This window comes from Gossypium hirsutum, unplaced genomic scaffold (assembly GCF_007990345.1).
Source record: "Gossypium hirsutum isolate 1008001.06 unplaced genomic scaffold, Gossypium_hirsutum_v2.1 scaffold_734, whole genome shotgun sequence".
NCBI classification, from domain to species: Eukaryota; Viridiplantae; Streptophyta; class Magnoliopsida; order Malvales; family Malvaceae; genus Gossypium; species Gossypium hirsutum.
The window spans coordinates 1-19658 of NW_024403232.1; the positions used below are offsets into that span (position 1 = coordinate 1).

Consider the following 19658-nt stretch of genomic DNA (forward strand, 5'->3'; position numbering starts at 1 on the left):
AGTTTATTGATATCAGTATTATCATAAATTAATCTCCACGGTGTAACTCATTCGTTATTTCGTTTTGTGAAATAAATAATTTGGAACGATATTTGTCGAATTTGCATTTAAATTCGAGGCGCAAGTGCGATAAGGGGCAGCCTTTATATGAATAGATTGCGCAAGAGTGACGGGTGCGATCATACCAGCACTAATGCACCGGATCCATCAGAACTCCGCAGTTAAGCGTGCTTGGGCGAGAGTAGTACTAGGATGGGTGACCTCCTGGGAAGTCCTCGTGTTTACCCCTCCCTTTATTTCATATAATGTTTTTTTAGTTGCGTTTCTCCACGTGGTGTAACTCATTGTTTTTTTTTGTTAATTTGCGATATTTTTTGTTTTCGGCGCAAGTGCGATAAGGGCAGCTTATATGAATAGATGCCAAGAACGGGCGATATACAGCCTAAGCAGATCCCATCAGAACTCCGCAGTTAAGCGTGTTGGCGAGAGTAGTACTAGGATGGTGACCTCTGGAAGTCTCGTGTTACCTCCTTTTATTTATATAATTTTTTTTAGTTGCGTTTTCTCCAGTGGTGTAACTCATTCGTTATTCGTTTTGTGAAATAAATATTTGGAACGATATTTGGTCGAATTTGATTTAAATTCGAGGCGCAAGTGCGATAAGGGGCAGCCTTTATATGAATAGATTGCGCAAGAGTTGACGGGTGCGATCATACCAGCACTAATGCACCGGATCCATCAGAACTCCGCAGTTAAGCGTGCTTGGGCGAGAGTAGTACTAGGATGGGTGACCTCTGGGAAGTCCTCGTGTTACCCTCCCTTTTATTTCATATAATGTTTTTTTAGTTGCGTTTTCTCCACGTGGTGTAACTCATTCGTTATTTGCGTTTTGTGAAATAAATAATTTGGAACGATATTTGGTCGAATTTGCATTTAAATTCGAGGCGCAAGTGCGATAAGGGGCAGCCTTTATATGAATAGATTGCGCAAGAGTGACGGGTGCGATCATACCAGCACTAATGCACCGGATCCCATCAGAACTCCGCAGTTAAGCGTGCTTGGGCGAGAGTAGTACTAGGATGGGTGACCTCCTGGAAGTCCTCGTGTTTACCCCTCCCTTTTATTTCATATAATGTTTTTTTAGTTGCGTTTTCTCCACGTGGTGTAACTCATTCGTTATTTGCGTTTTGTGAAATAAATAATTTGGAACGATATTTGGTCGAATTTGCATTTAAATTCGAGGCGCAAGTGCGATAAGGGGCAGCCTTTATATGAATAGATTGCGCAAGAGTTGACGGGTGCGATCATACCAGCACTAATGCACCGGATCCCATCAGAACTCCGCAGTTAAGCGTGCTTGGGCGAGAGTAGTACTAGGATGGGTGACCTCCTGGGAAGTCCTCGTGTTACCCCTCCCTTTTATTTCATATAATGTTTTTTTAGTTGCGTTTTCTCCACGTGGTGTAACTCATTCGTTATTTGCGTTTTGTGAAATAAATAATTTGGAACGATATTTGGTCGAATTTGCATTTAAATTCGAGGCGCAAGTGCGATAAGGGGCAGCCTTTATATGAATAGATTGCGCAAGAGTGACGGGTGCGATCATACCAGCACTAATGCACCGGATCCCATCAGAACTCCGCAGTTAAGCGTGCTTGGGCGAGAGTAGTACTAGGATGGGTGACCTCCTGGGAAGTCCTCGTGTTGCACCCCTCCCTTTTATTTCATATAATGTTTTTTTAGTTGCGTTTTCTCCACGTGGTGTAACTCATTCGTTATTTGCGTTTTGTGAAATAAATAATTTGGAACGATATTTGGTCGAATTTGCATTTAAATTCGAGGCGCAAGTGCGATAAGGGGCAGCCTTTATATGAATAGATTGCGCAAGAGTGACGGGTGCGATCATACCAGCACTAATGCACCGGATCCCATCAGAACTCCGCAGTTAAGCGTGCTTGGGCGAGAGTAGTACTAGGATGGGTGACCTCTGGGAAGTCCTCGTGTTGCACCCCTCCCTTTTATTTCATATAATGTTTTTTTAGTTGCGTTTTCTCCACGTGGTGTAACTCATTCGTTATTTGCGTTTTGTGAAATAAATAATTTGGAACGATATTTGGTCGAATTTGCATTTAAATTCGAGGCGCAAGTGCGATAAGGGGCAGCCTTTATATGAATAGATTGCGCAAGAGTGACGGGTGCGATCATACCAGCACTAATGCACCGGATCCCATCAGAACTCCGCAGTTAAGCGTGCTTGGGCGAGAGTAGTACTAGGATGGGTGACCTCCTGGAAGTCCTCGTGTTTACCCCTCCCTTTTATTTCATATAATGTTTTTTTAGTTGCGTTTTCTCCACGTGGTGTAACTCATTCGTTATTTGCGTTTTGTGAAATAAATAATTTGGAACGATATTTGGTCGAATTTGCATTTAAATTCGAGGCGCAAGTGCGATAAGGGGCAGCCTTTATATGAATAGATTGCGCAAGAGTGACGGGTGCGATCATACCAGCACTAATGCACCGGATCCCATCAGAACTCCGCAGTTAAGCGTGCTTGGGCGAGAGTAGTACTAGGATGGGTGACCTCGTGGGAAGTCCTCGTGTTGCACCCCTCCCTTTTATTTCATATAATGTTTTTTTAGTTGCGTTTTCTCCACGTGGTGTAACTCATTCGTTATTTGCGTTTTGTGAAATAAATAATTTGGAACGATATTTGGTCGAATTTGCATTTAAATTCGAGGCGCAAGTGCGATAAGGGGCAGCCTTTATATGAATAGATTGCGCAAGAGTGACGGGTGCGATCATACCAGCACTAATGCACCGGATCCCATCAGAACTCCGCAGTTAAGCGTGCTTGGGCGAGAGTAGTACTAGGATGGGTGACCTCCTGGAAGTCCTCGTGTTGCACCCCTCCCATTTTATTTCATATAATGTTTTTTTAGTTGCGTTTTCTCCACGTGGTGTAACTCATTCGTTATTTGCGTTTTGTGAAATAAATAATTTGGAACGATATTTGGTCGAATTTGCATTTAAATTCGAGGCGCAAGTGCGATAAGGGGCAGCCTTTATATGAATAGATTGCGCAAGAGCTGACGGGTGCGATCATACCAGCACTAATGCACCGGATCCCATCAGAACTCCGCAGTTAAGCGTGCTTGGGCGAGAGTAGTACTAGGATGGGTGACCTCCTGCGAAGTCCTCGTGTTTTACCCCTCCCCTTTTATTTCATATAATGTTTTTTTAGTTGCGTTTTCTCCACGTGGTGTAACTCATTCGTTATTTGCGTTTTGTGAAATAAATAATTTGGAACGATATTTGGTCGAATTTGCATTTAAATTCGAGGCGCAAGTGCGATAAGGGGCAGCCTTTATATGAATAGATTGCGCAAGAGCTGACGGGTGCGATCATACCAGCACTAATGCACCGGATCCCATCAGAACTCCGCAGTTAAGCGTGCTTGGGCGAGAGTAGTACTAGGATGGGTGACCTCCTGGAAGTCCTCGTGTTTTACCCCTCCCTTTTATTTCATATAATGTTTTTTTAGTTGCGTTTTCTCCACGTGGTGTAACTCATTCGTTATTTGCGTTTTTGAAATAAATAATTTGGAACGATATTTGGTCGAATTTGCATTTAAATTCGAGGCGCAAGTGCGATAAGGGGCAGCCTTTATATGAATAGATTGCGCAAGAGCTGACGGGTGCGATCATACCAGCACTAATGCACCGGATCCCATCAGAACTCCGCAGTTAAGCGTGCTTGGGCGAGAGTAGTACTAGGATGGGTGACCTCCTGCGAAGTCCTCGTGTTTACCCTCCCTTTTATTTCATATAATGTTTTTTTAGTTGCGTTTTCTCCACGTGGTGTAACTCATTCGTTATTTGCGTTTTTGAAATAAATAATTTGGAACGATATTTGGTCGAATTTGCATTTAAATTCGAGGCGCAAGTGCGATAAGGGGCAGCCTTTATATGAATAGATTGCGCAAGAGTTGACGGGTGCGATCATACCAGCTAATGCACCGGATCCCATCAGAACTCCGCAGTTAAGCGTGCTTGGGCGAGAGTAGTACTAGGATGGGTGACCTCCTGGGAAGTCCTCGTGTTTTACCCCTCCCCTTTTATTTCATATAATGTTTTTTTAGTTGCGTTTTCTCCACGTGGTGTAACTCATTCGTTATTTGCGTTTTGTGAAATAAATAATTTGGAACGATATTTGGTCGAATTTGCATTTAAATTCGAGGCGCAAGTGCGATAAGGGGCAGCCTTTATATGAATAGATTGCGCAAGAGTTGACGGGTGCGATCATACCAGCACTAATGCACCGGATCCCATCAGAACTCCGCAGTTAAGCGTGCTTGGGCGAGAGTAGTACTAGGATGGGTGACCTCCTGGGAAGTCCTCGTGTTTACCCCTCCCTTTTATTTCATATAATGTTTTTTTAGTTGCGTTTTCTCCACGTGGTGTAACTCATTCGTTATTTGCGTTTTGTGAAATAAATAATTTGGAACGATATTTGGTCGAATTTGCATTTAAATTCGAGGCGCAAGTGCGATAAGGGCAGCCTTTATATGAATAGATTGCGCAAGAGTGACGGGTGCGATCATACCAGCACTAATGCACCGGATCCCATCAGAACTCCGCAGTTAAGCGTGCTTGGGCGAGAGTAGTACTAGGATGGGTGACCTCCTGGAAGTCCTCGTGTTTACCCCTCCCTTTTATTTCATATAATGTTTTTTTAGTTGCGTTTTCTCCACGTGGTGTAACTCATTCGTTATTTGCGTTTTGTGAAATAAATAATTTGAACGATATTTGGTCGAATTTGCATTTAAATTCGAGGCGCAAGTGCGATAAGGGGCAGCCTTTATATGAATAGATTGCGCAAGAGTTGACGGGTGCGATCATACCAGCACTAATGCACCGGATCCCATCAGAACTCCGCAGTTAAGCGTGCTTGGGCGAGAGTAGTACTAGGATGGGTGACCTCTGGGAAGTCCTCGTGTTGCACCCCTCCCTTTTATTTCATATAATGTTTTTTTAGTTGCGTTTTCTCCACGTGGTGTAACTCATTCGTTATTTCGTTTTGTGAAATAAATAATTTGGAACGATATTTGGTCGAATTTGCATTTAAATTCGAGGCGCAAGTGCGATAAGGGGCAGCCTTTATATGAATAGATTGCGCAAGAGTTAACGGGTGCGATCATACCAGCACTAATGCACCGGATCCCATCAGAACTCCGCAGTTAAGCGTGCTTGGGCGAGAGTAGTACTAGGATGGGTGACCTCCTGGAAGTCCTCGTGTTGCACCCCTCCCTTTTATTTCATATAATGTTTTTTTAGTTGCGTTTTCTCCACGTGGTGTAACTCATTCGTTATTTGCGTTTTGTGAAATAAATAATTTGGAACGATATTTGGTCGAATTTGCATTTAAATTCGAGGCGCAAGTGCGATAAGGGGCAGCCTTTATATGAATAGATTGCGCAAGAGTGACGGGTGCGATCATACCAGCACTAATGCACCGGATCCCATCAGAACTCGCAGTTAAGCGTGCTTGGGCGAGAGTAGTACTAGGATGGGTGACCTCCTGGAAGTCCTCGTGTTTACCCCTCCCTTTTATTTCATATAATGTTTTTTTAGTTGCGTTTTCTCCACGTGGTGTAACTCATTCGTTATTTGCGTTTTGTGAAATAAATAATTTGGAACGATATTTGGTCGAATTTGCATTTAAATTCGAGGCGCAAGTGCGATAAGGGGCAGCCTTTATATGAATAGATTGCGCAAGAGCTGACGGGTGCGATCATACCAGCACTAATGCACCGGATCCCATCAGAACTCCGCAGTTAAGCGTGCTTGGGCGAGAGTAGTACTAGGATGGGTGACCTCCTGGAAGTCCTCGTGTTTACCCCTCCCTTTTATTTCATATAATGTTTTTTTAGTTGCGTTTTCTCCACGTGGTGTAACTCATTCGTTATTTGCGTTTTGTGAAATAAATAATTTGGAACGATATTTGGTCGAATTTGCATTTAAATTCGAGGCGCAAGTGCGATAAGGGGCAGCCTTTATATGAATAGATTGCGCAAGAGCTGACGGGTGCGATCATACCAGCACTAATGCACCGGATCCCATCAGAACTCCGCAGTTAAGCGTGCTTGGGCGAGAGTAGTACTAGGATGGGTGACCTCCTGGAAGTCCTCGTGTTTACCCCTCCCTTTTATTTCATATAATGTTTTTTTAGTTGCGTTTTCTCCACGTGGTGTAACTCATTCGTTATTTGCGTTTTGTGAAATAAATAATTTGGAACGATATTTGGTCGAATTTGCATTTAAATTCGAGGCGCAAGTGCGATAAGGGGCAGCCTTTATATGAATAGATTGCGCAAGAGTTGACGGGTGCGATCATACCAGCACTAATGCACCGGATCCCATCAGAACTCCGCAGTTAAGCGTGCTTGGGCGAGAGTAGTACTAGGATGGGTGACCTCCTGGAAGTCCTCGTGTTTACCCCTCCCTTTTATTTCATATAATGTTTTTTTAGTTGCGTTTTCTCCACGTGGTGTAACTCATTCGTTATTTGCGTTTTGTGAAATAAATAATTTGGAACGATATTTGGTCGAATTTGCATTTAAATTCGAGGCGCAAGTGCGATAAGGGGCAGCCTTTATATGAATAGATTGCGCAAGAGTTGACGGGTGCGATCATACCAGCACTAATGCACCGGATCCCATCAGAACTCCGCAGTTAAGCGTGCTTGGGCGAGAGTAGTACTAGGATGGGTGACCTCCTGGAAGTCCTCGTGTTTACCCCTCCCTTTTATTTCATATAATGTTTTTTTAGTTGCGTTTTCTCCACGTGGTGTAACTCATTCGTTATTTGCGTTTTGTGAAATAAATAATTTGGAACGATATTTGGTCGAATTTGCATTTAAATTCGAGGCGCAAGTGCGATAAGGGGCAGCCTTTATATGAATAGATTGCGCAAGAGTTGACGGGTGCGATCATACCAGCACTAATGCACCGGATCCCATCAGAACTCCGCAGTTAAGCGTGCTTGGGCGAGAGTAGTACTAGGATGGGTGACCTCCTGGAAGTCCTCGTGTTTTACCCCTCCCTTTTATTTCATATAATGTTTTTTTAGTTGCGTTTTCTCCACGTGGTGTAACTCATTCGTTATTTGCGTTTTGTGAAATAAATAATTTGGAACGATATTTGGTCGAATTTGCATTTAAATTCGAGGCGCAAGTGCGATAAGGGGCAGCCTTTATATGAATAGATTGCGCAAGAGTGACGGGTGCGATCATACCAGCACTAATGCACCGGATCCCATCAGAACTCCGCAGTTAAGCGTGCTTGGGCGAGAGTAGTACTAGGATGGGTGACCTCCTGGGAAGTCCTCGTGTTTTACCCCTCCCTTTTATTTCATATAATGTTTTTTTAGTTGCGTTTTCTCCACGTGGTGTAACTCATTCGTTATTTGCGTTTTGTGAAATAAATAATTTGGAACGATATTTGGTCGAATTTGCATTTAAATTCGAGGCGCAAGTGCGATAAGGGGCAGCCTTTATATGAATAGATTGCGCAAGAGTTGACGGGTGCGATCATACCAGCACTAATGCACCGGATCCCATCAGAACTCCGCAGTTAAGCGTGCTTGGGCGAGAGTAGTACTAGGATGGGTGACCTCCTGGGAAGTCCTCGTGTTTACCCCTCCCTTTTATTTCATATAATGTTTTTTTAGTTGCGTTTTCTCCACGTGGTGTAACTCATTCGTTATTTGCGTTTTGTGAAATAAATAATTTGGAACGATATTTGGTCGAATTTGCATTTAAATTCGAGGCGCAAGTGCGATAAGGGGCAGCCTTTATATGAATAGATTGCGCAAGAGTTGACGGGTGCGATCATACCAGCACTAATGCACCGGATCCCATCAGAACTCCGCAGTTAAGCGTGCTTGGGCGAGAGTAGTACTAGGATGGGTGACCTCCTGGAAGTCCTCGTGTTTACCCCTCCCCTTTTATTTCATATAATGTTTTTTTAGTTGCGTTTTCTCCACGTGGTGTAACTCATTCGTTATTTGCGTTTTGTGAAATAAATAATTTGGAACGATATTTGGTCGAATTTGCATTTAAATTCGAGGCGCAAGTGCGATAAGGGGCAGCCTTTATATGAATAGATTGCGCAAGAGTTGACGGGTGCGATCATACCAGCACTAATGCACCGGATCCCATCAGAACTCCGCAGTTAAGCGTGCTTGGGCGAGAGTAGTACTAGGATGGGTGACCTCCTGGGAAGTCCTCGTGTTTACCCCTCCCTTTTATTTCATATAATGTTTTTTTAGTTGCGTTTTCTCCACGTGGTGTAACTCATTCGTTATTTGCGTTTTGTGAAATAAATAATTTGGAACGATATTTGGTCGAATTTGCATTTAAATTCGAGGCGCAAGTGCGATAAGGGGCAGCCTTTATATGAATAGATTGCGCAAGAGTTGACGGGTGCGATCATACCAGCACTAATGCACCGGATCCCATCAGAACTCCGCAGTTAAGCGTGCTTGGGCGAGAGTAGTACTAGGATGGGTGACCTCCTGGGAAGTCCTCGTGTTTACCCCTCCCCTTTTATTTCATATAATGTTTTTTTAGTTGCGTTTTCTCCACGTGGTGTAACTCATTCGTTATTTGCGTTTTGTGAAATAAATAATTTGGAACGATATTTGGTCGAATTTGCATTTAAATTCGAGGCGCAAGTGCGATAAGGGGCAGCCTTTATATGAATAGATTGCGCAAGAGTTGACGGGTGCGATCATACCAGCACTAATGCACCGGATCCCATCAGAACTCCGCAGTTAAGCGTGCTTGGGCGAGAGTAGTACTAGGATGGGTGACCTCCTGGGAAGTCCTCGTGTTGCACCCCTCCCTTTTATTTCATATAATGTTTTTTTAGTTGCGTTTTCTCCACGTGGTGTAACTCATTCGTTATTTGCGTTTTGTGAAATAAATAATTTGGAACGATATTTGGTCGAATTTGCATTTAAATTCGAGGCGCAAGTGCGATAAGGGGCAGCCTTTATATGAATAGATTGCGCAAGAGTTGACGGGTGCGATCATACCAGCACTAATGCACCGGATCCCATCAGAACTCCGCAGTTAAGCGTGCTTGGGCGAGAGTAGTACTAGGATGGGTGACCTCCTGGGAAGTCCTCGTGTTTACCCCTCCCTTTTATTTCATATAATGTTTTTTTAGTTGCGTTTTCTCCACGTGGTGTAACTCATTCGTTATTTGCGTTTTGTGAAATAAATAATTTGGAACGATATTTGGTCGAATTTGCATTTAAATTCGAGGCGCAAGTGCGATAAGGGGCAGCCTTTATATGAATAGATTGCGCAAGAGTGACGGGTGCGATCATACCAGCACTAATGCACCGGATCCCATCAGAACTCCGCAGTTAAGCGTGCTTGGGCGAGAGTAGTACTAGGATGGGTGACCTCCTGGAAGTCCTCGTGTTTTACCCCTCCCTTTTATTTCATATAATGTTTTTTTAGTTGCGTTTTCTCCACGTGGTGTAACTCATTCGTTATTTGCGTTTTGTGAAATAAATAATTTGGAACGATATTTGGTCGAATTTGCATTTAAATTCGAGGCGCAAGTGCGATAAGGGGCAGCCTTTATATGAATAGATTGCGCAAGAGTTGACGGGTGCGATCATACCAGCACTAATGCACCGGATCCCATCAGAACTCCGCAGTTAAGCGTGCTTGGGCGAGAGTAGTACTAGGATGGGTGACCTCCTGGAAGTCCTCGTGTTTACCCCTCCCTTTTATTTCATATAATGTTTTTTTAGTTGCGTTTTCTCCACGTGGTGTAACTCATTCGTTATTTGCGTTTTGTGAAATAAATAATTTGGAACGATATTTGGTCGAATTTGCATTTAAATTCGAGGCGCAAGTGCGATAAGGGGCAGCCTTTATATGAATAGATTGCGCAAGAGTGACGGGTGCGATCATACCAGCACTAATGCACCGGATCCCATCAGAACTCCGCAGTTAAGCGTGCTTGGGCGAGAGTAGTACTAGGATGGGTGACCTCCTGGAAGTCCTCGTGTTTACCCTCCCTTTTATTTCATATAATGTTTTTTTAGTTGCGTTTTCTCCACGTGGTGTAACTCATTCGTTATTTGCGTTTTGTGAAATAAATAATTTGGAACGATATTTGGTCGAATTTGCATTTAAATTCGAGGCGCAAGTGCGATAAGGGGCAGCCTTTATATGAATAGATTGCGCAAGAGTTGACGGGTGCGATCATACCAGCACTAATGCACCGGATCCCATCAGAACTCCGCAGTTAAGCGTGCTTGGGCGAGAGTAGTACTAGGATGGGTGACCTCCTGGGAAGTCCTCGTGTTTACCCCTCCCTTTTATTTCATATAATGTTTTTTTAGTTGCGTTTTCTCCACGTGGTGTAACTCATTCGTTATTTGCGTTTTGTGAAATAAATAATTTGGAACGATATTTGGTCGAATTTGCATTTAAATTCGAGGCGCAAGTGCGATAAGGGGCAGCCTTTATATGAATAGATTGCGCAAGAGTTGACGGGTGCGATCATACCAGCACTAATGCACCGGATCCCATCAGAACTCCGCAGTTAAGCGTGCTTGGGCGAGAGTAGTACTAGGATGGGTGACCTCCTGGGAAGTCCTCGTGTTTTACCCCTCCCTTTTATTTCATATAATGTTTTTTTAGTTGCGTTTTCTCCACGTGGTGTAACTCATTCGTTATTTGCGTTTTGTGAAATAAATAATTTGGAACGATATTTGGTCGAATTTGCATTTAAATTCGAGGCGCAAGTGCGATAAGGGGCAGCCTTTATATGAATAGATTGCGCAAGAGTTGACGGGTGCGATCATACCAGCACTAATGCACCGGATCCCATCAGAACTCCGCAGTTAAGCGTGCTTGGGCGAGAGTAGTACTAGGATGGGTGACCTCCTGGGAAGTCCTCGTGTTGCACCCTCCCTTTTATTTCATATAATGTTTTTTTAGTTGCGTTTTCTCCACGTGGTGTAACTCATTCGTTATTTGCGTTTTGTGAAATAAATAATTTGGAACGATATTTGGTCGAATTTGCATTTAAATTCGAGGCGCAAGTGCGATAAGGGGCAGCCTTTATATGAATAGATTGCGCAAGAGTTGACGGGTGCGATCATACCAGCACTAATGCACCGGATCCCATCAGAACTCCGCAGTTAAGCGTGCTTGGGCGAGAGTAGTACTAGGATGGGTGACCTCCTGGGAAGTCCTCGTGTTGACCCCTCCCTTTTATTTCATATAATGTTTTTTTAGTTGCGTTTTCTCCACGTGGTGTAACTCATTCGTTATTTGCGTTTTGTGAAATAAATAATTTGGAACGATATTTGGTCGAATTTGCATTTAAATTCGAGGCGCAAGTGCGATAAGGGGCAGCCTTTATATGAATAGATTGCGCAAGAGTTGACGGGTGCGATCATACCAGCACTAATGCACCGGATCCCATCAGAACTCCGCAGTTAAGCGTGCTTGGGCGAGAGTAGTACTAGGATGGGTGACCTCCTGGGAAGTCCTCGTGTTGCACCCTCCCTTTTATTTCATATAATGTTTTTTTAGTTGCGTTTTCTCCACGTGGTGTAACTCATTCGTTATTTGCGTTTTGTGAAATAAATAATTTGGAACGATATTTGGTCGAATTTGCATTTAAATTCGAGGCGCAAGTGCGATAAGGGGCAGCCTTTATATGAATAGATTGCGCAAGAGTTGACGGGTGCGATCATACCAGCACTAATGCACCGGATCCCATCAGAACTCCGCAGTTAAGCGTGCTTGGGCGAGAGTAGTACTAGGATGGGTGACCTCCTGGGAAGTCCTCGTGTTTACCCCTCCCTTTTATTTCATATAATGTTTTTTTAGTTGCGTTTTCTCCACGTGGTGTAACTCATTCGTTATTTGCGTTTTGTGAAATAAATAATTTGAACGATATTTGGTCGAATTTGCATTTAAATTCGAGGCGCAAGTGCGATAAGGGGCAGCCTTTATATGAATAGATTGCGCAAGAGTTGACGGGTGCGATCATACCAGCACTAATGCACCGGATCCCATCAGAACTCCGCAGTTAAGCGTGCTTGGGCGAGAGTAGTACTAGGATGGGTGACCTCTGGGAAGTCCTCGTGTTGCACCCCTCCTTTTATTTCATATAATGTTTTTTTAGTTGCGTTTTCTCCACGTGGTGTAACTCATTCGTTATTTCGTTTTGTGAAATAAATAATTTGGAACGATATTTGGTCGAATTTGCATTTAAATTCGAGGCGCAAGTGCGATAAGGGGCAGCCTTTATATGAATAGATTGCGCAAGAGTTGACGGGTGCGATCATACCAGCACTAATGCACCGGATCCCATCAGAACTCCGCAGTTAAGCGTGCTTGGGCGAGAGTAGTACTAGGATGGGTGACCTCTGGGAAGTCCTCGTGTTGCACCCCTCCTTTTATTTCATATAATGTTTTTTTAGTTGCGTTTTCTCCACGTGGTGTAACTCATTCGTTATTTGCGTTTTGTGAAATAAATAATTTGGAACGATATTTGGTCGAATTTGCATTTAAATTCGAGGCGCAAGTGCGATAAGGGGCAGCCTTTATATGAATAGATTGCGCAAGAGTGACGGGTGCGATCATACCAGCACTAATGCACCGGATCCCATCAGAACTCCGCAGTTAAGCGTGCTTGGGCGAGAGTAGTACTAGGATGGGTGACCTCTGGGAAGTCCTCGTGTTGCACCCCTCCTTTTATTTCATATAATGTTTTTTTTAGTTGCGTTTTCTCCACGTGGTGTAACTCATTCGTTATTTGCGTTTTGTGAAATAAATAATTTGGAACGATATTTGTCGAATTTGCATTTAAATTCGAGGCGCAAGTGCGATAAGGGGCAGCCTTTATATGAATAGATTGCGCAAGAGTGACGGGTGCGATCATACCAGCACTAATGCACCGGATCCCATCAGAACTCCGCAGTTAAGCGTGCTTGGGCGAGAGTAGTACTAGGATGGGTGACCTCCTGGAAGTCCTCGTGTTTACCCCTCCCTTTTATTTCATATAATGTTTTTTTAGTTGCGTTTTCTCCACGTGGTGTAACTCATTCGTTATTTGCGTTTTGTGAAATAAATAATTTGGAACGATATTTGGTCGAATTTGCATTTAAATTCGAGGCGCAAGTGCGATAAGGGGCAGCCTTTATATGAATAGATTGCGCAAGAGTTGACGGGTGCGATCATACCAGCACTAATGCACCGGATCCCATCAGAACTCCGCAGTTAAGCGTGCTTGGGCGAGAGTAGTACTAGGATGGGTGACCTCTGGGAAGTCCTCGTGTTGCACCCCTCCCTTTTATTTCATATAATGTTTTTTTAGTTGCGTTTTCTCCACGTGGTGTAACTCATTCGTTATTTGCGTTTTGTGAAATAAATAATTTGGAACGATATTTGGTCGAATTTGCATTTAAATTCGAGGCGCAAGTGCGATAAGGGGCAGCCTTTATATGAATAGATTGCGCAAGAGTTGACGGGTGCGATCATACCAGCACTAATGCACCGGATCCCATCAGAACTCCGCAGTTAAGCGTGCTTGGGCGAGAGTAGTACTAGGATGGGTGACCTCCTGGGAAGTCCTCGTGTTGCACCCTCCCTTTTATTTCATATAATGTTTTTTTAGTTGCGTTTTCTCCACGTGGTGTAACTCATTCGTTATTTGCGTTTTGTGAAATAAATAATTTGGAACGATATTTGGTCGAATTTGCATTTAAATTCGAGGCGCAAGTGCGATAAGGGCAGCCTTTATATGAATAGATTGCGCAAGAGTGACGGGTGCGATCATACCAGCACTAATGCACCGGATCCCATCAGAACTCCGCAGTTAAGCGTGCTTGGGCGAGAGTAGTACTAGGATGGGTGACCTCTGGGAAGTCCTCGTGTTGCACCCCTCCCTTTTATTTCATATAATGTTTTTTTAGTTGCGTTTTCTCCACGTGGTGTAACTCATTCGTTATTTGCGTTTTGTGAAATAAATAATTTGGAACGATATTTGGTCGAATTTGCATTTAAATTCGAGGCGCAAGTGCGATAAGGGGCAGCCTTTATATGAATAGATTGCGCAAGAGTGACGGGTGCGATCATACCAGCACTAATGCACCGGATCCCATCAGAACTCCGCAGTTAAGCGTGCTTGGGCGAGAGTAGTACTAGGATGGGTGACCTCCTGGAAGTCCTCGTGTTACCCCTCCCTTTTATTTCATATAATGTTTTTTTAGTTGCGTTTTCTCCACGTGGTGTAACTCATTCGTTATTTGCGTTTTGTGAAATAAATAATTTGGAACGATATTTGGTCGAATTTGCATTTAAATTCGAGGCGCAAGTGCGATAAGGGGCAGCCTTTATATGAATAGATTGCGCAAGAGTTGACGGGTGCGATCATACCAGCACTAATGCACCGGATCCCATCAGAACTCCGCAGTTAAGCGTGCTTGGGCGAGAGTAGTACTAGGATGGGTGACCTCCTGGGAAGTCCTCGTGTTGCACCCCTCCCATTTTATTTCATATAATGTTTTTTTTAGTTGCGTTTTCTCCACGTGGTGTAACTCATTCGTTATTTGCGTTTTGTGAAATAAATAATTTGGAACGATATTTGGTCGAATTTGCATTTAAATTCGAGGCGCAAGTGCGATAAGGGGCAGCCTTTATATGAATAGATTGCGCAAGAGTGACGGGTGCGATCATACCAGCACTAATGCACCGGATCCCATCAGAACTCCGCAGTTAAGCGTGCTTGGGCGAGAGTAGTACTAGGATGGGTGACCTCCTGGGAAGTCCTCGTGTTGCACCCCTCCTTTTATTTCATATAATGTTTTTTTAGTTGCGTTTTCTCCACGTGGTGTAACTCATTCGTTATTTGCGTTTTGTGAAATAAATAATTTGGAACGATATTTGTCGAATTTGCATTTAAATTCGAGGCGCAAGTGCGATAAGGGGCAGCCTTTATATGAATAGATTGCGCAAGAGTGACGGGTGCGATCATACCAGCACTAATGCACCGGATCCCATCAGAACTCCGCAGTTAAGCGTGCTTGGGCGAGAGTAGTACTAGGATGGGTGACCTCCTGGAAGTCCTCGTGTTTACCCCTCCCTTTTATTTCATATAATGTTTTTTTAGTTGCGTTTTCTCCACGTGGTGTAACTCATTCGTTATTTGCGTTTTGTGAAATAAATAATTTGGAACGATATTTGGTCGAATTTGCATTTAAATTCGAGGCGCAAGTGCGATAAGGGGCAGCCTTTATATGAATAGATTGCGCAAGAGTGACGGGTGCGATCATACCAGCACTAATGCACCGGATCCCATCAGAACTCCGCAGTTAAGCGTGCTTGGGCGAGAGTAGTACTAGGATGGGTGACCTCTGGGAAGTCCTCGTGTTGCACCCCTCCTTTTATTTCATATAATGTTTTTTTAGTTGCGTTTTCTCCACGTGGTGTAACTCATTCGTTATTTGCGTTTTGTGAAATAAATAATTTGGAACGATATTTGGTCGAATTTGCATTTAAATTCGAGGCGCAAGTGCGATAAGGGGCAGCCTTTATATGAATAGATTGCGCAAGAGTTGACGGGTGCGATCATACCAGCACTAATGCACCGGATCCCATCAGAACTCCGCAGTTAAGCGTGCTTGGGCGAGAGTAGTACTAGGATGGGTGACCTCTGGGAAGTCCTCGTGTTGCACCCCTCCTTTTATTTCATATAATGTTTTTTTTAGTTGCGTTTTCTCCACGTGGTGTAACTCATTCGTTATTTGCGTTTTGTGAAATAAATAATTTGGAACGATATTTGGTCGAATTTGCATTTAAATTCGAGGCGCAAGTGCGATAAGGGCAGCCTTTATATGAATAGATTGCGCAAGAGTGACGGGTGCGATCATACCAGCACTAATGCACCGGATCCCATCAGAACTCCGCAGTTAAGCGTGCTTGGGCGAGAGTAGTACTAGGATGGGTGACCTCTGGGAAGTCCTCGTGTTGCACCCCTCCTTTTATTTCATATAATGTTTTTTTAGTTGCGTTTTCTCCACGTGGTGTAACTCATTCGTTATTTGCGTTTTGTGAAATAAATAATTTGGAACGATATTTGGTCGAATTTGCATTTAAATTCGAGGCGCAAGTGCGATAAGGGGCAGCCTTTATATGAATAGATTGCGCAAGAGTTGACGGGTGCGATCATACCAGCACTAATGCACCGGATCCCATCAGAACTCCGCAGTTAAGCGTGCTTGGGCGAGAGTAGTACTAGGATGGGTGACCTCCTGGGAAGTCCTCGTGTTGCACCCCTCCCTTTTATTTCATATAATGTTTTTTTAGTTGCGTTTTCTCCACGTGGTGTAACTCATTCGTTATTTGCGTTTTGTGAAATAAATAATTTGGAACGATATTTGGTCGAATTTGCATTTAAATTCGAGGCGCAAGTGCGATAAGGGGCAGCCTTTATATGAATAGATTGCGCAAGAGTTGACGGGTGCGATCATACCAGCACTAATGCACCGGATCCCATCAGAACTCCGCAGTTAAGCGTGCTTGGGCGAGAGTAGTACTAGGATGGGTGACCTCTGGGAAGTCCTCGTGTTGCACCCCTCCCTTTTATTTCATATAATGTTTTTTTAGTTGCGTTTTCTCCACGTGGTGTAACTCATTCGTTATTTGCGTTTTGTGAAATAAATAATTTGGAACGATATTTGGTCGAATTTGCATTTAAATTCGAGGCGCAAGTGCGATAAGGGCAGCCTTTATATGAATAGATTGCGCAAGAGTTGACGGGTGCGATCATACCAGCACTAATGCACCGGATCCCATCAGAACTCCGCAGTTAAGCGTGCTTGGGCGAGAGTAGTACTAGGATGGGTGACCTCCTGGGAAGTCCTCGTGTTGCACCCCTCCCATTTTATTTCATATAATGTTTTTTTAGTTGCGTTTTCTCCACGTGGTGTAACTCATTCGTTATTTGCGTTTTGTGAAATAATAATTTGGAACGATATTTGGTCGAATTTGCATTTAAATTCGAGGCGCAAGTGCGATAAGGGGCAGCCTTTATATGAATAGATTGCGCAAGAGTTGACGGGTGCGATCATACCAGCACTAATGCACCGGATCCCATCAGAACTCCGCAGTTAAGCGTGCTTGGGCGAGAGTAGTACTAGGATGGGTGACCTCTGGAAGTCCTCGTGTTGACCCCTCCCTTTTATTTCATATAATGTTTTTTTAGTTGCGTTTTCTCCACGTGGTGTACTCATTCGTTATTTGCGTTTTGTGAAATAAATATTTGGAACGATATTTGGTCGAATTTGCATTTAAATTCGAGGCGCAAGTGCGATAAGGGGCAGCCTTTATATGAATAGATTGCGCAAGAGTTGACGGGTGCGATCATACCAGCACTAATGCACCGGATCCCATCAGAACTCCGCAGTTAAGCGTGCTTGGGCGAGAGTAGTACTAGATGGGTGACCTCTGGAAGTCCTCGTGTTGCCCCTCCTTTTATTTCATATAATGTTTTTTTAGTTGCGTTTTTCCACGTGGTGTAACTCATTCGTTATTTGCTTTTGTGAATAAATAATTTGGACGATATTGTCGATTTGCATTTAATTCGGGCAGTGTGGGCAGCTTTATTGATATTGCGCAGTTGACGGTGCGATCTACGCACAATGCCCGGATCATCGACTCGAGTAAGCGTGCTTGGCGGAGTGTCTGTGGGACTCTGGAGTGTGACCCTCCTTTATAATGTTTTTTAGTTGCGTTTTCTCCACGTGGTGTAACTCATTCGTTATTTGGTTTGTGAAATAAATATTTGAACGATATTTGGTCGAATTTGCATTTAAATTCGAGGCGCAAGTGCGATAAGGGGCAGCCTTTATATGAATAGATTGCGCAGAGTTGACGGGTGCGATCATACCAGCACTAATGCACCGGATCCCATCAGAACTCGCAGTTAAGCGTGTTGGGCGAGGTAGTACTAGGATGGGTGACCTCTGGAGTCTTGTTGACCCTCCTTTTTTTCTATATTTTTTTTTAGTTGCGTTTTCTCGTGGTGTATCATTCGTTTTTGTTTTGGATATATTTGGACGATTTTGGTCGAATTGCTTTATTCGAGGCGCAGTGCGTAGGGCAGCCTTTATATGATAGATTGCGCGAGTTGGGTGGTCATCCAGCTATGACGGATCATCAGAACTCCGCAGTAAGCGTGCTTGGGCGAGAGTAGTACTAGGTGGGTGACCTCTTGGGAGTCCTGTGTTGCACCCTTCTATTTTTTTTCATATAATGTTTTTTTTAGTTGCTTTTCTCACGTGGTGTACTCATTCTTATTTGCTTTTGTGAATAATATTTGGACGATATTTGGTCAATTTGATTTAATTCGAGGCGCAGTGCGATAGGGCAGCCTTTATGATAGATTGCGCAGAGTTGACGGTGCATCATACAGCATAGACCGGATCCCATCAAACTCCGAGTTAGCTGCTTGGGCGGAGTAGTCTAGGATGGTGACCCTCTGGGAGTCCTCGTGTTGCACCTTCCTATTTTATTCATATAATTTTTTTAGTTGCGTTTCTCCACGTGGTGTACTCATTCGTTATTTGGTTTTGTGAATAAATAATTTGGAACGATATTTGTCGAATTTCATTTAAATTCGAGGCGCAAGTGCGATAAGGGCAGCCTTTATTGAATAGATTGCGCAGAGTTGACGGGTGCGATCATACCAGCACTAATGCACGGATCCCATCAGAACTCCGCAGTTAAGCGTGCTTGGCGGAGAGTAGTACTAGGATGGGTGACCTCTGGAATCCTCGTGTTGCACCCTCCCTTTTTTTATTTATTTTTTTTTTAGTTGCGTTTTCTCCACGTGGTGTAACTCATTCGTTATTTGCGTTTTGTGAATAATAATTTGGAACGATATTTGGTCGAATTTGATTAAATTTCGAGGCGCAGTGCGAAAGGGCAGCCTTTATATGAATAGATTGCGCAAGAGTGACGGGGTGCGATCATACCAGCATAATGCACCGGATCCCATCAGAACTCCGCAGTTAAGCGTGCTTGGCGAGAGTTACTAGGATGGTGACCTCTGGGAAGTCCTCGTGTTGCAACCCTCCCGTTTTATTTCATATAATGTTTTTTTAGTTGCGTTTTCTCCACGTGGTGTACTCATTCGTTATTTGTTTTGTGATAATTAATTTGGACGATATTTGGTCGAATTTGCATTTATTCGAGGCCAAGTGCGATAAGGGCGCTTTATGAAAGATTGCGAGAGTTACGGGTTGATCATCCAGCACTATGCACGGATCCCTCAGACTCGCAGTAAGCGTGCTTGGGGGTGCTAGGAGGTGACTTGGGAGTCTGTGTTGACCCCTTTTTTCAATGTTTTTTTGTTGCGTTTTTCCAGTGGTGTAACCTTCGTTTATTTTTGTTTTGTGAAATAAGCGTGCTTGGGCGAGAGTATACTAGATGGGTGACCTCCTGGGAAGTCCTCGTGTTGCACCCCTCCCATTTTATTTCATATAATGTTTTTTTAGTTGCGTTTTCTCCACGTGGTGTAACTCATTCGTTATTTGCGTTTTGTGAAATAAATAATT

General features: G+C 43.6%; 57 non-coding genes and 3 pseudogenes across 57 annotated transcripts; all 60 read left to right on the plus strand.

The window, feature by feature from the left end:
• The first annotated feature begins 171 nt into the window (after positions 1-171).
• LOC121227064 (5S ribosomal RNA) lies at positions 172-290 on the plus strand. Its single transcript, XR_005924716.1, has one exon. It is a non-coding gene; the product is annotated as a 5S ribosomal RNA (ribosomal RNA).
• A 412-nt stretch (positions 291-702) lies between these two features.
• Positions 703-819, plus strand: LOC121227067 (5S ribosomal RNA). Its single transcript, XR_005924719.1, has one exon. It is a non-coding gene; the product is annotated as a 5S ribosomal RNA (ribosomal RNA).
• Positions 820-997: 178 nt separating this feature from the next.
• On the plus strand, positions 998-1116 carry LOC121227115 (5S ribosomal RNA). Its single transcript, XR_005924762.1, has one exon. It is a non-coding gene; the product is annotated as a 5S ribosomal RNA (ribosomal RNA).
• Positions 1117-1296: 180 nt separating this feature from the next.
• On the plus strand, positions 1297-1415 carry LOC121227096 (5S ribosomal RNA). The gene has a single exon (XR_005924743.1). It is a non-coding gene; the product is annotated as a 5S ribosomal RNA (ribosomal RNA).
• A 179-nt stretch (positions 1416-1594) lies between these two features.
• LOC121227059 (5S ribosomal RNA) lies at positions 1595-1713 on the plus strand. The gene has a single exon (XR_005924710.1). It is a non-coding gene; the product is annotated as a 5S ribosomal RNA (ribosomal RNA).
• A 181-nt stretch (positions 1714-1894) lies between these two features.
• Positions 1895-2012, plus strand: LOC121227078 (5S ribosomal RNA). The gene has a single exon (XR_005924727.1). It is a non-coding gene; the product is annotated as a 5S ribosomal RNA (ribosomal RNA).
• A 181-nt stretch (positions 2013-2193) lies between these two features.
• On the plus strand, positions 2194-2312 carry LOC121227116 (5S ribosomal RNA). The gene has a single exon (XR_005924763.1). It is a non-coding gene; the product is annotated as a 5S ribosomal RNA (ribosomal RNA).
• Positions 2313-2491: 179 nt separating this feature from the next.
• Positions 2492-2610, plus strand: LOC121227075 (5S ribosomal RNA). Its single transcript, XR_005924724.1, has one exon. It is a non-coding gene; the product is annotated as a 5S ribosomal RNA (ribosomal RNA).
• A 181-nt stretch (positions 2611-2791) lies between these two features.
• On the plus strand, positions 2792-2909 carry LOC121227076 (5S ribosomal RNA). The gene has a single exon (XR_005924725.1). It is a non-coding gene; the product is annotated as a 5S ribosomal RNA (ribosomal RNA).
• A 183-nt stretch (positions 2910-3092) lies between these two features.
• Positions 3093-3211, plus strand: LOC121227098 (5S ribosomal RNA). Its single transcript, XR_005924746.1, has one exon. It is a non-coding gene; the product is annotated as a 5S ribosomal RNA (ribosomal RNA).
• A 183-nt stretch (positions 3212-3394) lies between these two features.
• LOC121227109 (5S ribosomal RNA) lies at positions 3395-3512 on the plus strand. The gene has a single exon (XR_005924757.1). It is a non-coding gene; the product is annotated as a 5S ribosomal RNA (ribosomal RNA).
• Positions 3513-3693: 181 nt separating this feature from the next.
• On the plus strand, positions 3694-3813 carry LOC121227108 (5S ribosomal RNA). The gene has a single exon (XR_005924756.1). It is a non-coding gene; the product is annotated as a 5S ribosomal RNA (ribosomal RNA).
• Positions 3814-3991: 178 nt separating this feature from the next.
• LOC121227066 (5S ribosomal RNA) lies at positions 3992-4108 on the plus strand. The gene has a single exon (XR_005924718.1). It is a non-coding gene; the product is annotated as a 5S ribosomal RNA (ribosomal RNA).
• Positions 4109-4291: 183 nt separating this feature from the next.
• On the plus strand, positions 4292-4411 carry LOC121227099 (5S ribosomal RNA). The gene has a single exon (XR_005924747.1). It is a non-coding gene; the product is annotated as a 5S ribosomal RNA (ribosomal RNA).
• A 178-nt stretch (positions 4412-4589) lies between these two features.
• On the plus strand, positions 4590-4708 carry LOC121227117 (5S ribosomal RNA). Its single transcript, XR_005924764.1, has one exon. It is a non-coding gene; the product is annotated as a 5S ribosomal RNA (ribosomal RNA).
• Positions 4709-4887: 179 nt separating this feature from the next.
• LOC121227079 (5S ribosomal RNA) lies at positions 4888-5005 on the plus strand. The gene has a single exon (XR_005924728.1). It is a non-coding gene; the product is annotated as a 5S ribosomal RNA (ribosomal RNA).
• A 181-nt stretch (positions 5006-5186) lies between these two features.
• Positions 5187-5304, plus strand: LOC121227077 (5S ribosomal RNA). The gene has a single exon (XR_005924726.1). It is a non-coding gene; the product is annotated as a 5S ribosomal RNA (ribosomal RNA).
• Positions 5305-5485: 181 nt separating this feature from the next.
• LOC121227068 (uncharacterized) lies at positions 5486-5603 on the plus strand (annotated as a pseudogene).
• Positions 5604-5783: 180 nt separating this feature from the next.
• Positions 5784-5902, plus strand: LOC121227118 (5S ribosomal RNA). Its single transcript, XR_005924765.1, has one exon. It is a non-coding gene; the product is annotated as a 5S ribosomal RNA (ribosomal RNA).
• Positions 5903-6082: 180 nt separating this feature from the next.
• Positions 6083-6201, plus strand: LOC121227120 (5S ribosomal RNA). The gene has a single exon (XR_005924768.1). It is a non-coding gene; the product is annotated as a 5S ribosomal RNA (ribosomal RNA).
• Positions 6202-6381: 180 nt separating this feature from the next.
• Positions 6382-6500, plus strand: LOC121227121 (5S ribosomal RNA). The gene has a single exon (XR_005924769.1). It is a non-coding gene; the product is annotated as a 5S ribosomal RNA (ribosomal RNA).
• Positions 6501-6680: 180 nt separating this feature from the next.
• Positions 6681-6799, plus strand: LOC121227122 (5S ribosomal RNA). Its single transcript, XR_005924770.1, has one exon. It is a non-coding gene; the product is annotated as a 5S ribosomal RNA (ribosomal RNA).
• A 180-nt stretch (positions 6800-6979) lies between these two features.
• LOC121227110 (5S ribosomal RNA) lies at positions 6980-7097 on the plus strand. Its single transcript, XR_005924758.1, has one exon. It is a non-coding gene; the product is annotated as a 5S ribosomal RNA (ribosomal RNA).
• Positions 7098-7278: 181 nt separating this feature from the next.
• Positions 7279-7397, plus strand: LOC121227093 (5S ribosomal RNA). Its single transcript, XR_005924740.1, has one exon. It is a non-coding gene; the product is annotated as a 5S ribosomal RNA (ribosomal RNA).
• A 182-nt stretch (positions 7398-7579) lies between these two features.
• LOC121227100 (5S ribosomal RNA) lies at positions 7580-7699 on the plus strand. The gene has a single exon (XR_005924748.1). It is a non-coding gene; the product is annotated as a 5S ribosomal RNA (ribosomal RNA).
• A 180-nt stretch (positions 7700-7879) lies between these two features.
• LOC121227123 (5S ribosomal RNA) lies at positions 7880-7998 on the plus strand. Its single transcript, XR_005924771.1, has one exon. It is a non-coding gene; the product is annotated as a 5S ribosomal RNA (ribosomal RNA).
• Positions 7999-8179: 181 nt separating this feature from the next.
• On the plus strand, positions 8180-8299 carry LOC121227101 (5S ribosomal RNA). The gene has a single exon (XR_005924749.1). It is a non-coding gene; the product is annotated as a 5S ribosomal RNA (ribosomal RNA).
• A 180-nt stretch (positions 8300-8479) lies between these two features.
• On the plus strand, positions 8480-8599 carry LOC121227102 (5S ribosomal RNA). Its single transcript, XR_005924750.1, has one exon. It is a non-coding gene; the product is annotated as a 5S ribosomal RNA (ribosomal RNA).
• A 181-nt stretch (positions 8600-8780) lies between these two features.
• LOC121227083 (5S ribosomal RNA) lies at positions 8781-8899 on the plus strand. Its single transcript, XR_005924730.1, has one exon. It is a non-coding gene; the product is annotated as a 5S ribosomal RNA (ribosomal RNA).
• A 182-nt stretch (positions 8900-9081) lies between these two features.
• On the plus strand, positions 9082-9201 carry LOC121227104 (5S ribosomal RNA). The gene has a single exon (XR_005924751.1). It is a non-coding gene; the product is annotated as a 5S ribosomal RNA (ribosomal RNA).
• Positions 9202-9380: 179 nt separating this feature from the next.
• On the plus strand, positions 9381-9498 carry LOC121227111 (5S ribosomal RNA). The gene has a single exon (XR_005924759.1). It is a non-coding gene; the product is annotated as a 5S ribosomal RNA (ribosomal RNA).
• Positions 9499-9680: 182 nt separating this feature from the next.
• Positions 9681-9799, plus strand: LOC121227124 (5S ribosomal RNA). The gene has a single exon (XR_005924772.1). It is a non-coding gene; the product is annotated as a 5S ribosomal RNA (ribosomal RNA).
• Positions 9800-9978: 179 nt separating this feature from the next.
• Positions 9979-10097, plus strand: LOC121227113 (5S ribosomal RNA). Its single transcript, XR_005924761.1, has one exon. It is a non-coding gene; the product is annotated as a 5S ribosomal RNA (ribosomal RNA).
• Positions 10098-10276: 179 nt separating this feature from the next.
• On the plus strand, positions 10277-10396 carry LOC121227105 (5S ribosomal RNA). The gene has a single exon (XR_005924752.1). It is a non-coding gene; the product is annotated as a 5S ribosomal RNA (ribosomal RNA).
• A 180-nt stretch (positions 10397-10576) lies between these two features.
• On the plus strand, positions 10577-10695 carry LOC121227094 (5S ribosomal RNA). Its single transcript, XR_005924741.1, has one exon. It is a non-coding gene; the product is annotated as a 5S ribosomal RNA (ribosomal RNA).
• A 182-nt stretch (positions 10696-10877) lies between these two features.
• On the plus strand, positions 10878-10996 carry LOC121227072 (5S ribosomal RNA). The gene has a single exon (XR_005924720.1). It is a non-coding gene; the product is annotated as a 5S ribosomal RNA (ribosomal RNA).
• A 181-nt stretch (positions 10997-11177) lies between these two features.
• LOC121227097 (5S ribosomal RNA) lies at positions 11178-11296 on the plus strand. The gene has a single exon (XR_005924745.1). It is a non-coding gene; the product is annotated as a 5S ribosomal RNA (ribosomal RNA).
• A 181-nt stretch (positions 11297-11477) lies between these two features.
• On the plus strand, positions 11478-11596 carry LOC121227073 (5S ribosomal RNA). Its single transcript, XR_005924721.1, has one exon. It is a non-coding gene; the product is annotated as a 5S ribosomal RNA (ribosomal RNA).
• Positions 11597-11777: 181 nt separating this feature from the next.
• LOC121227106 (5S ribosomal RNA) lies at positions 11778-11897 on the plus strand. Its single transcript, XR_005924753.1, has one exon. It is a non-coding gene; the product is annotated as a 5S ribosomal RNA (ribosomal RNA).
• A 179-nt stretch (positions 11898-12076) lies between these two features.
• On the plus strand, positions 12077-12194 carry LOC121227082 (5S ribosomal RNA). The gene has a single exon (XR_005924729.1). It is a non-coding gene; the product is annotated as a 5S ribosomal RNA (ribosomal RNA).
• A 180-nt stretch (positions 12195-12374) lies between these two features.
• LOC121227084 (5S ribosomal RNA) lies at positions 12375-12492 on the plus strand. Its single transcript, XR_005924731.1, has one exon. It is a non-coding gene; the product is annotated as a 5S ribosomal RNA (ribosomal RNA).
• A 180-nt stretch (positions 12493-12672) lies between these two features.
• Positions 12673-12790, plus strand: LOC121227085 (5S ribosomal RNA). The gene has a single exon (XR_005924732.1). It is a non-coding gene; the product is annotated as a 5S ribosomal RNA (ribosomal RNA).
• A 180-nt stretch (positions 12791-12970) lies between these two features.
• On the plus strand, positions 12971-13089 carry LOC121227060 (5S ribosomal RNA). Its single transcript, XR_005924711.1, has one exon. It is a non-coding gene; the product is annotated as a 5S ribosomal RNA (ribosomal RNA).
• Positions 13090-13269: 180 nt separating this feature from the next.
• On the plus strand, positions 13270-13387 carry LOC121227086 (5S ribosomal RNA). Its single transcript, XR_005924734.1, has one exon. It is a non-coding gene; the product is annotated as a 5S ribosomal RNA (ribosomal RNA).
• Positions 13388-13569: 182 nt separating this feature from the next.
• On the plus strand, positions 13570-13688 carry LOC121227074 (5S ribosomal RNA). Its single transcript, XR_005924723.1, has one exon. It is a non-coding gene; the product is annotated as a 5S ribosomal RNA (ribosomal RNA).
• Positions 13689-13867: 179 nt separating this feature from the next.
• LOC121227087 (5S ribosomal RNA) lies at positions 13868-13985 on the plus strand. The gene has a single exon (XR_005924735.1). It is a non-coding gene; the product is annotated as a 5S ribosomal RNA (ribosomal RNA).
• Positions 13986-14166: 181 nt separating this feature from the next.
• On the plus strand, positions 14167-14284 carry LOC121227112 (5S ribosomal RNA). The gene has a single exon (XR_005924760.1). It is a non-coding gene; the product is annotated as a 5S ribosomal RNA (ribosomal RNA).
• Positions 14285-14464: 180 nt separating this feature from the next.
• LOC121227095 (5S ribosomal RNA) lies at positions 14465-14583 on the plus strand. The gene has a single exon (XR_005924742.1). It is a non-coding gene; the product is annotated as a 5S ribosomal RNA (ribosomal RNA).
• A 183-nt stretch (positions 14584-14766) lies between these two features.
• Positions 14767-14885, plus strand: LOC121227107 (5S ribosomal RNA). Its single transcript, XR_005924754.1, has one exon. It is a non-coding gene; the product is annotated as a 5S ribosomal RNA (ribosomal RNA).
• Positions 14886-15064: 179 nt separating this feature from the next.
• On the plus strand, positions 15065-15183 carry LOC121227061 (5S ribosomal RNA). Its single transcript, XR_005924712.1, has one exon. It is a non-coding gene; the product is annotated as a 5S ribosomal RNA (ribosomal RNA).
• Positions 15184-15362: 179 nt separating this feature from the next.
• LOC121227088 (5S ribosomal RNA) lies at positions 15363-15480 on the plus strand. The gene has a single exon (XR_005924736.1). It is a non-coding gene; the product is annotated as a 5S ribosomal RNA (ribosomal RNA).
• A 181-nt stretch (positions 15481-15661) lies between these two features.
• On the plus strand, positions 15662-15779 carry LOC121227089 (5S ribosomal RNA). The gene has a single exon (XR_005924737.1). It is a non-coding gene; the product is annotated as a 5S ribosomal RNA (ribosomal RNA).
• Positions 15780-15959: 180 nt separating this feature from the next.
• Positions 15960-16077, plus strand: LOC121227090 (5S ribosomal RNA). The gene has a single exon (XR_005924738.1). It is a non-coding gene; the product is annotated as a 5S ribosomal RNA (ribosomal RNA).
• Positions 16078-16258: 181 nt separating this feature from the next.
• LOC121227119 (5S ribosomal RNA) lies at positions 16259-16377 on the plus strand. Its single transcript, XR_005924767.1, has one exon. It is a non-coding gene; the product is annotated as a 5S ribosomal RNA (ribosomal RNA).
• Positions 16378-16559: 182 nt separating this feature from the next.
• LOC121227091 (5S ribosomal RNA) lies at positions 16560-16677 on the plus strand. The gene has a single exon (XR_005924739.1). It is a non-coding gene; the product is annotated as a 5S ribosomal RNA (ribosomal RNA).
• Positions 16678-16858: 181 nt separating this feature from the next.
• On the plus strand, positions 16859-16977 carry LOC121227065 (5S ribosomal RNA). Its single transcript, XR_005924717.1, has one exon. It is a non-coding gene; the product is annotated as a 5S ribosomal RNA (ribosomal RNA).
• A 182-nt stretch (positions 16978-17159) lies between these two features.
• LOC121227063 (5S ribosomal RNA) lies at positions 17160-17276 on the plus strand. Its single transcript, XR_005924715.1, has one exon. It is a non-coding gene; the product is annotated as a 5S ribosomal RNA (ribosomal RNA).
• A 179-nt stretch (positions 17277-17455) lies between these two features.
• LOC121227062 (5S ribosomal RNA) lies at positions 17456-17571 on the plus strand. Its single transcript, XR_005924713.1, has one exon. It is a non-coding gene; the product is annotated as a 5S ribosomal RNA (ribosomal RNA).
• Positions 17572-18774: 1203 nt separating this feature from the next.
• On the plus strand, positions 18775-18889 carry LOC121227070 (uncharacterized; annotated as a pseudogene).
• Positions 18890-19062: 173 nt separating this feature from the next.
• On the plus strand, positions 19063-19175 carry LOC121227071 (uncharacterized; annotated as a pseudogene).
• Positions 19176-19658: the final 483 nt, after the last annotated feature.